The sequence below is a fragment of the Silene latifolia genome, chromosome Y (assembly GCF_048544455.1).
Source record: "Silene latifolia isolate original U9 population chromosome Y, ASM4854445v1, whole genome shotgun sequence".
NCBI classification, from domain to species: domain Eukaryota; kingdom Viridiplantae; phylum Streptophyta; class Magnoliopsida; order Caryophyllales; family Caryophyllaceae; genus Silene; species Silene latifolia.
The window spans coordinates 404,793,162-404,804,033 of NC_133538.1; the positions used below are offsets into that span (position 1 = coordinate 404,793,162).

Below are 10,872 nucleotides of genomic sequence, written 5' to 3' on the forward strand. Positions count from 1 at the left end.
GGGAGAAGAGAAGGGCGGACACTCGCGTGAGAAATATGAGGAACTAAAGCTCCTATTTATACTAATCACGTGAAGGAATAGGGTTTCGGAGACTCTTTGGAAGTGAATCTCGGAAAGATATAAAAAAGATACGTAAATCATGCAAAGAAGGGCACTGGGAAGAGGCGCAGCGACCACTGCGTCTCTTGGAAGAGGCGCAGACACTGCTTGCGTCTATTCCCGTGGAGGTTTCCTCCTCACAGCTTAAGAAAGATTTCCGCGTTTGAGTTATGGTAGGACGGAAATAATTCGATTATCTTTTGAATATTACGGGATATTATTTGCCAAAAGATAAAATTTGAGAAATATGGAATAGAAATATCCGGAACATTCCAGAACATTCTGACTCGGGATTTAACGGTTATCGAAAAATGGAGACGGTTTTTGACCGGACTCGAATGTACTCTAATTATCACAAACGACCGTATCGGCACGTAGATGACAACTAAGAGGTTGACATTAATGTTTGAGCAATCACTTGACGATAATCTTACGAACTGTCACTAATCGTTCCGCGTATCAAACATGCGGCCCAATCATCACCGGGTGGTTTGCGAGGGGTGCAGAAACGAGGTGTCTACATTTGGTCACAAAGAAACATCTACATCTCCCCCCGAATTCATGCTAGCTTGGGGGAGATTAGCAAATCGAGTAAGTTTTTAATTGTTTTGCATTTTAGTTTAGATCTTGCATCCCATTAAACATAACCTCTAGTCCTTCTTGTTTTGTTCTTTGAGCCATTTTTATGGTTTGATTGGGTGATTTGGATAGTTGGCACATTGAGGACAATGTGATGTTTAGCTTGGGGGAAGATATTGCATTTGCATATAGCATAGTTTGCATATAGTGTAGAAATTTTGAAAAATTTTGAGAGAAATTTTTGCTTTGTGCTTGCTTGTAACCTACTTTCCTCTTTGCTTATCCTAATAATAGCTTGTTGCTAATGATTTATTCTTTAATGATGGGATATTAGCTACGTGGGGATGTCTTGACATAGTAGGTGGGAGATGAAGAATGAACCGAATAGGCTTGATCTTGACTTGCGGCAAGCTACAAATTGGTAAGGTAGAGCCTCTTTTGACCGATGCATCCATATCCGGTCTCTCTTAGGTGAGTGTAGGTGTCTCCTTATGATGTGTGTTTAATCAATACGCACAAGTATGGTCTTCAAGTCATCTCTTGGTAAGCATGCATTCATTTGTTATAGCATTTTGGAGCCATTCACATGAATATAATTGCCTTTTTGATCCCTTCACAAAATTTATCCTTAGCTACATCATTGAAATTTCCTACCCTTGTTGAGCTAGTAGCTTAGTTGGATAGTGTTTGGGTGCTCATTGGGATATATTTGGTTGTTTGAAGTCATGTGAGCTTGGTCTTAATGTTCAAAAAAAAAAGAAAAAAAAAATGGAAAAAAATTGAAAAATTGGAAATGAAAGAAAAATGAAAAAAATGAAGATGGAAAAAATGAATGAATGAGAAAAAGCATGAAAAAAAAGAAGTATGCATTGAAAAGAACGAAAAAAAAAGAGAAGAAGAAAAGATGTGGGAAATTCTCAAGCATTATCCCTATATTTTGGAGGATTTTCTCATGATTTGAATTGCAAAATTGGGTTGGAATTGGGATTGAGCACCTTTACAATTTGGTAGTTGCTAGCTTGACTTAGCTCCACATTACCATAATTCATTTGTTCCCCCTTCTTACCCATCACATATTGCCTTCTTCCTACTCATTTGGCTTCTTTATCATGCTTACATTTGCTTGTTTTGGCTTACTAGATTTGACATGTTTACCATATTAGATTCCGGGCACATTATCATAAGTCGAGGATAGTTGAATGTTTATTCACAAAATTGTCCTTTCACATATAAAAGAGTTTGAGTGTCCCGTGAGAGTCCGTAAGTCAAAAGATCATGCAAGAGCTTAAAGGTTCATTCAAAGTTTTCTATGCTACGCCGTCGTGTAAATCTCAACCATGCTTTGCTTTATTCCTTGCCCATGTTGTTTCGGGTTTTTAAATCGTTATGCATAGCTCATTGGGATATTGCAATTGATGGGATTTGGTTTCTTGCTTGGGGACAAGCAAGGGTTTAGCTTGGGGGAGTTTGATAAGTGCATATTTTATATACTTTCATCCCCTATATTAGCTCCATTTTATTTGTCATTTAGCACTTATCATAGTGTTTTGAGCTAATATTTGTTATTCTAGTGCATTTGTTTGTCTCCACATGTTTTGTAGGATACTTAAGCTTTTTGGAGCTAAAATACTACAAGATGAGCTACTAGAGTGCAATGGCTAAGCAAGACCAAATATTGGGCTATCATGGAGTGTTTGCATGGGTTTTTCATGAAGAAGTTGATGGACTAATGTGTGCAATACAATTGTTGTCAACAAACCAAAGTCAAGCCCAACTTCAAATCCAAGTCAAGGTGGAAAAGATAGGATTCCAAGCTACCTAGGATGCCAAGAATTAAGGTCTTAACCGGGTGATTAATCGCACAATTAATCACCAACATAGGATTCTCCAAGCAATTAAGAGGAGAATTAAGGCAAAGGAGCTGGAAACACACGACCCCGATCGGGGTGGGGTGGCCCCGATCGGAGTTGCATGCCTCTTGGCTTTTACGTTATGCCCTCCTCTCCTATAAATAGGAGAGGTGTTCCAAAGCTTTAGGCATCCAATTTTTACGTCCAAGTTTAGTTTACAATAGCCTTAAGCAATTATATTTCTCTCAATAGTTTTCATATTAGTTTACAAATTAGTTAATCTTGTAGTTCTTCAAACATTTGGTTCTAAGTTATTTCAAACTTTTGGTTATACATTGTTCTTCCATACAAGTTCTCTACTTTTAAGGTATTTCTACTTATAGTTTATATCTCTACATTTCTATTTCAGTTTATACATAGTTTATAATTAAATAATTTGTTAGATTACTTTAGTTTAATTCTTCCACATGTTAAATCAATTAGCTTATATAAATCATACAATTATGTTCACCATTTCTCTTAATTTAGTTTGCAATTTACATTTTAGTATTGGTAGCTAAATTTCCTAGTCTAAGGGCTAGGGGAGCCATGCATAAATCAAGTATATAACATGATAAAATAGATTAATAATAATATTGATCATATTGCTTCTATCACATGCTTGTGCCACAATGTTTAATCTTTGTTTAGGGCCCTATTCAATTGATTAAGTTTGTTTATTCATTCTATAAGTCGAGAGGCACGGAATTGAATTAGACTAAGCATGTATAGTAGGACGACCTAGTCATGGACGAGAGTTTCTCTAGGACCCGGTCTATGGTTGATGCTAATGCCGCAAGATGGGTATCTTTAAACCTAAGCAATTGACAATGTTATTAGTACCGAATTTATCATAATCATATGTTTACTTTTGCATGTGTGACCCAAACCCCTTAGACTCTCTTTTATCATATAATTTACATCATTATTGTTATTAATCACCAAACAAACAAACCAACCCAAATCGAAATCGACCTTGATAAGAATCTACCCATAGCAATTCATGAAGTAATTCCCGTTTCCTTGTGGTTCGACTCCTATTACTACATTAATTTGTGTTTAGGGAATTTTATCTTTGCATAGGTACACGATAAGCCTATCACCCTGGCTGAGTGGAGTCACTTCCAGGAGTGGCTTCACACCCATGATTCGCCTTCTGTGGAACCCGCCACAGAAGGGATGTGCACAGTAATGGATTTGGGTTTATCGCTCGACGGAGATGAGCGGGGCTTAGGTGGGAACGGTTGCGGTCCCCACAGCGGCGAGGAGTAACTGTTACGATGGGTACTACGCGGGGCTACACACTTTAGTGTGTAGTCAGTATGGTGGAGTTGGTGATGGAGTTCGGAGTATATCTGTGACGATTGAGCTGTGTTGTGTGTTGTTTTGTTGAGTTATGTAAATTGTGTGATTAGTACTGACCCCGTTTAATTGTTTTAAAAACTGTGGTGATCCATTCGGGGATTGTGAGCAGTTGTTGAACAGGTATGAGTCGAGATACATGGGATAGTTGGGATGTGTCGCCATCAGATGATAGAGTCTTCCGCTGTAGTTTTGATAGTGTCTTTAGACAGTGTTTTCAGATCATGTAAACCGTATTTTGGCAGTTGGTTTTGGATTGTATTTACTCACTTAAACTTTATACTATTTAAATGTTGTTTCTTTATTGTCTTTTGATTATCATTGCCTGGGGAAACCGAAATGGTGACAGCTTTATACCTGAATGATCCTGGTAAGGCACTTGGAGTATGGGGGTGTCACAGTAACACTCATAACTAATACGAAGCAAGTAATTACTACTGCAATAAGGGAGGAAAAAAGGAAAAAAAATTGTACCAAATATCTTAACCTTAAAACGAACATATCCATTTCAACCTTAAGTTGGGTAAGTATTACACATAAAGAAAAAAAACAAAATGCCTTGAAATTAATAAAGTTTATCTCGTCCATAAAAATATGGTGTTATTTAATCCGTTTTATTCTTAAGACGGATATTGAAGACCGGTTGTCAAACAAAAACTATCATCACTCATTAAACACAAATTGGTAAATAAACAAACATTAAAAAAGAAAAAAATGGAGCTCTTCAGTCTTCAAAGACGTCCTCCAACCATAACCATCTCTAGTAATGGACAAATAAATTCACACCGGCCTGCATACCACTTCTTCTATTCTCTTGCATTTTTATTTTCAAAATTTCTTCCGATGATTAGATTAGCTGGATGTAATTTCTCTTTCTCCGATTTAACTTCTCAAAAGCTGGTTATAGCTGCATCGAGTAGATTGTCATTGACGGCAAGTATTAGCAAAAGCAAGTCCTAGTGAACTATGTTACATGATCGTTGCTCGATTCATTGCTCTTAGTAAGAAAAGGCACATTGATTTTCAACTTGCTCTCCGCTACAGATTGGTAATATAACGACTATGATAATTATACTGGTAAAATTTGTATTTAGGTTCTGTGAATTGTGGTGATTAAGTGTGATTGGCAATTTGGGGTAATTTATATGATTTTCTACATGGCATTATTTCCATACCCTTTTAAAAACCCAAACCCAAGTTACTGTAGCCATTACAGTAACTTTCCCTATTTTTCCCCCATTTTGCCCCTGATTATTATTCTTAAGTGTCTTCGTGCCTTTCATATATCACTGATTCACTGTTTTCTTCTCTCTCTGTCTCTCTCTAAACGCCATTTCTACTGCCTATTCTTTAATCTTCGGCTACTTGCCGGACTTCTTTCTAACTCGCACTTACTTGTTCATCTTGATTTGTTCATCTTCATCCTCACATGGTATTTTTTGTTGCATTTATCACTGATTTGTATTTTTAGACCATTTAATTTTTTCTACGTTTCTTCACCGATTTGTATTTTTCGATCACTTTTTCTTCGTTTCTCAATAAATTATACTACTATCGACTTTAAAAACCCAAACCCAAGTTACTGTAGCCAGTACAGTAACTTTCCCTATTTTTCCCCATTTTGCCCCTAATTATTATTCTTAAGTGTCTTCGTGCCTTTCATATATCACTGATTCACTGTTGTCTTCTCTCTCTGTCTCTCTCTAAACGCCATTTCTACTGCCCATTCTTTAATCTTCGTCTACTTGTCGGACTTCTTTCTAACTCGCACTTACTTGTTCATCTTGATTTGTTCATCTTCATCCTCACATGGTATTTTTTTCTGCATTTATCACTAATTTGTATTTTTAGACCATTTAATTTTTTCTTCGTTTCTTCACCGATTTGTATTTTTCGATCACTTTTTCTTCGTTTATCAATAAATTATACTACTGTCGACTGATTATTTCCTGTAATCGTCTGCATTTTCCAATTCGTTTCTCAATTAATAATTATACTACTGTCGAATGATTATTTCCTGTAATCGTCTGCATTTTCCAGTTCGTTTCTCAATTAATTATACTACTGTTGACCGAATTTTTCATGTAATCGTCTGCATGTTCCGGTGTTCCTTATTGTCGGAGAAGTGTGTATTACATGGAGGATAATCAGAGATATATGCATCGCAATGAGGAACTTCGGAAACGAGATAACGTGAGTTTAATTAAGTTGTTTATCCTGATGTTAGATGTTAACTACTAAAGTAGGATATTGATTGTGAATTAGATAAATTAGGGTTTAGTTTTTTGGGTTTAGATTGTGAATTAAGTAAGTTAGCGTTTTTTTTTGGGTTTAAATTCATTGCATGCAATATGAAATAATGCATTGATGCTTATGTTAATTTTAGCTATTGAGGTAGAATATCAATTGTGAATTAAATAAGTTAGGATTTAGTTTTTGGTTTAAAATTGATTGCATGCACTAATTCGGAGCTCATAAGAGAAGGCTTGATTATGTGATTTTTTCTTCCTTTTGTGTTAGGTTGCTACGAATAATGTTATCAGATATAAAGCACTGCTTGCTGTTTTACCTCTGTTCAAGCCTAAAGCTAAGTTTTGTAGCCCTTTTTTAGTTATTAATGGAGGTGCTTAACTGCATGTTTATTGTCCGATTTAGAGTGATCTGGTAGTAGGTCATGTTTATTGGTTTTATTTTTTGTAAGTCATTCTTTATAAGCTTTAGACACTATCTTCCGATTATGCCATTTTAAGTCCATAAAGGGTTCAATGCTGTGTAAGAGGCGTTAGGCTAGACAATTCTTATGCTTGCATGTAATTCCATATGGTATATAGTTAGTATTTGTGGCTACGAATTCAGGTGGAACTTCCCTCAATGAGTGAGATGTTGGGTGCATCTGTTGATGAAATATATCGTTTTGTCACTCATGGAAGGTGGTTTTCGATAGCTTAACCACTTCTAGCGAAGATGATCAAGCTAATCTAGAAATGTGTTTTTTCAGTCTGATCTGGGGGATCTAGGCCGCCTGGGTTTTCATAATGCCCGAATTTCGAAAGCCTTCTACGGTAACTAAGTAAATGCTATCTTAGTTGTCTGAGTCTGATGTTCTACCCTGTTAAGCAAACGATATCTCCGCCTTCCTCCGCCACCTCTCCCATCGTTCATCTGCCCTTTCTACTTCTTCTCCTTCACTTTTTTACCCTTCTGTACATTTCTCTACTGTCAAGTCTGTCATAGGGACCCATGTAGACGATAAGATCACTAATAGCAACAACGACAACGACATTAACAATAATAATAATAACACACCACTTACGTACATGTTCCCTGCCCTCTCATTTATTTCATCTGACCGCGGTTTTCTCAGGTTCGGACCGGATCACCTTCTCACCAACTGGTTGTTACTTCCCTGTCAGGGGTGGGTCCCATTTGTCGTCCAACATTAACTATGCTAATATATGTGATTATGAAAGCGGGTTTCTAAATACAATAATGCCTTTCTCATGCTGTTGCCTTTTTATTTTCCTTCTGTTTAAATAATTTCTTACAATTGGTGGAGTGTGGAATGTGTAGGAAAGGGTGGAAGGCACGACAACAGATGAGCAACAGAGTCTGTCGCTATATCAGTCAAAGAGGACTAGAACTCCTGAAGTTCATAATTTGTCCGAAAGGATTAGCTCACTCACTATTGCATCCTAACCAGGATTTCAAATTAGGGACAAATTATATGATAAGACCGTCTTATCGTATTAGGCGTTCATTTTATTGGTTGATCACACTCTAAGACCAGTTTATAGAATAATATTGATAAATTCTACTTGTTTATGTGAACAGAGGAGGAGGAGGAGCAGAATTAATGAGACGATAAAGGCATTGCAGAATCTTATTCCCAATTCTAACAGGGTAATTTTTGACCTTTAATCTCAACTTAGCCATATTTCTCATCTTAAATCAATTTAGTTCAATTTTCATTTCCTTTCCTTTCCCCGGATGATTCTTATTTTTCCCGATTCATTCATATACTTCTTTTCTCTGGGGCATCTCTAGAAAAAATCAACAGATAAGGTATGTTATTTTTTAATTTAATCGTGTGGCCATATATTATCATAGAGGGAAAGGTTCAAGGAGTTCCATCTGCTAAAATTAATTTTTGTGCTTCTTTAAGATTTGCAGGTGGGCGGAGTTCAAGAGAAAAATAATTTATATACAATATAAGGTTAGCTTAATGGCATGGTCATTTGGTGTTATCCGATTAATGTTCCTGTGTTTATGCTATGCAATTTTGCTCTAAGTTGCTTCATTATGGAGCTTTTGAACGATTCAAAAGTAAAGTTCAATATGTCCGTTTGTTTGTTTTTATATGTTCGATTTTAGAAAACAACGCTGAATGTTTCTTCTTATACCATTCGGTTCTTTTTCCTCAATGCATATCATACATAGCTAGGTCATCATAGAGGATGTACATGAGGCAACACATTTTCTTGTTATTTTGATTTCTTCTATTTCTTGAGGTGGCGGTTAGGGAGGATTGTGTTGGTTTTGATGGTATGCTTAAAAAGTGCATCGTATATTAGTCTTTGTAAGAGCCTGCTTTCTGCATCCATCTGTAAGTAAGGCAGCAGCGATAGCAATTTTAGTTTATATAGTCAAGTACAGGATTTCTAAAGAAAAATACTTGGAACTATGAAATCTGAAATCAAGAACTCTCTGAGAAATTCAACCTGGTTATAAGTTGTTGATGCAGCCTTGATTTTGGTTTGATTTTGTAAGTATGAAGATGGACATTGACAAATGGCAACCTCTATGATAGTTCTGATTCTGTAGTTCATTTCATGTTTTCTAGCTGACATTAGAATACTCGTTAACTTACTTTAGACTTTAGAGTGGCCCCGGCTTATGCATATTCTATGACAAAGTCATTAGTAGACTAGATTTGGTTTGTTCTGAATTTAGCTAATTGCGGCTGACAGAGCGCAGGAAGTTGAACAACTACGCGAAGAAAGAAATGTGGTGGCAAATAAGATAAAAGGCAAACTTGAATCATCTTATTGTTAGAAGTTAGTGGATTAAGGTAAATAGAGTTCTATGCTATTGTTCTTATTAGAAATAAAGTAACCCTCGTAGATGCATGGGTTATTAATGATTTGTGTTTAGGTAAGAACCTAAAGGAAAAGCTTTCCAGTGTGGAGGAAGATTTGATTAAATTAACTGACGAACTTCAGCTCGAAGCACAGAGTATTCCGAATATAACTCATCCAGATGTGCTAATCGGAGAAGAAGATTGTTCAGCACTTAGAAAAATGGTAACTTTGTTATTTATGAAGATTTTAGTTTATTTTTGGTTTCATTTGTCAATATTTACAAGGCACTTGGGCAACGAATTGACCGAGATTGGTCTTCCTTTTCTCATACAGTCATACGTTTTTTGTATAGAAAGGCAGACAACGTGATTTTGATTTTCCAGTCAAGGATCATCTGGAACTTGGCAAAGAGCTTGACCTATTTGATTTTGATGCTGCAGCAGAGGTAATCCAAAATGTATAATTGGCTTTCAACAGGAAAGGAATGGCGTGACTGATGAGGAAGCCTAGCATGTTCATTGCGCTAGACAAGCGGGTAATGTGTTTGGAAAGGCCGATCATAAGGTGTCTGAAGTTGTCATTACAGTGCCCATGACTGTGAATTTTGACAAGGGAGGGCTCGTCCGTCTTGGATAACTTAGGCAAAAAAATTTCTGCTTGTGGTTGTTGTAGCTGCACAATTGCGGCTAAACGTGCATATCTATTTCCTTTCATCCTTATATCAAAACCCTCTCTTAAAAGCGTCGAGCACTTGAATATTGTATAAAGTTTCTTTTTCCCTTTTACTTTTGCTTGGGTATGTTGTGGCTGGAATAGTCGTGGTAATAACCCTAAAATGCGTTAAATGTAACCTTTTCGTTGTTAAAACTCTATATGATATACCCATGAGCTGTTTCGGAGGTGTGTCAAGGTAGCATGATAGCCCATGTCCCTTTTTGTTGTTATACTTCCGACTTACTTTCGCTTAACATTTTACCAAATTGGGGCACCGCGCCCGGTAGGGCGCGGTGCAACAACTAGTGTAAATAAATTGGACGAAATATCTACTCTATCACTATCAGTCTATCTCTATAATATGGAAAACAATAATCCGAAAATCACGTTACTATAATTAAGTAAAATGTTTAAGATTATGTACCCATAATATTGGTTATGGTTAGCAAAAGTTTAGGAGTTTCCATGATTTTCGCAATTATCAAGTCTCAAAAACTGCAACTTTCCTCACTAATATGGAAAAAATATCCTGCCATTTTGTTTATTGTTTTATTAATTTATTTATAATTATAATTTTTTTTTGTAATGTTTCTAATGTCTCTAATCTTCTGCCACGTAAGGATGTGAGAAAAAAATTGAGATGCCAAGTCAGTTTCTTTGGCTCTTACATTAAAGAAGTATATGATTTAAACCCGTGAAATTCACGGGTCTATTTTAGAAAATTTAAATGAAAATATTTGAAGATATTTAAAATTTTATAGTTTAATTTACTCCGTGAGTATTTATTTAGTGAATCAAATTATTCACAATCATAAATTGTGGCCCTTTTATAAATATGATTTATATTATACTCGTGTATATATATAAAGTATAAAGTGTATATTAATATAATACTATAACAATAATTAAAATAATTTATCAAATAAGAGGTAAATACCCAATTTTTTAGTAGAAAAATTTATCACCTTATACATCATTAGCATGAAAACATGAATCCATCCACTTTTAACCATAAAGAGTGAAAGTATCCATCTACATATCAGGCATTTAGTTTGATTTATGATTGATGAAAAACTATATATTCAACTCTTAGCTTACCTATACCAAAATTCTAGCTCAAATGTCTGATTTTAATTTGAAGCTCAAGAGAA

General features: G+C 35.8%; 1 long non-coding RNA gene across 5 annotated transcripts; it reads left to right on the forward strand.

The window, feature by feature from the left end:
* The first annotated feature begins 5,583 nt into the window (after positions 1-5,583).
* LOC141632900 (uncharacterized) lies at positions 5,584-9,901 on the forward strand. 5 transcript variants are annotated; one of them, XR_012537834.1, is made up of 8 exons: positions 5,584-5,741; positions 5,970-6,122; positions 6,450-7,829; positions 7,974-7,991; positions 8,100-8,142; positions 8,897-8,997; positions 9,081-9,229; positions 9,360-9,901. It is a non-coding gene; the product is annotated as an uncharacterized LOC141632900 (long non-coding RNA). The 5 variants fall into 5 exon arrangements; XR_012537835.1 differs by having other exon boundaries at positions 8,904-8,997; XR_012537836.1 differs by lacking the exon at positions 7,974-7,991 and having other exon boundaries at positions 8,904-8,997.
* Positions 9,902-10,872: the final 971 nt, after the last annotated feature.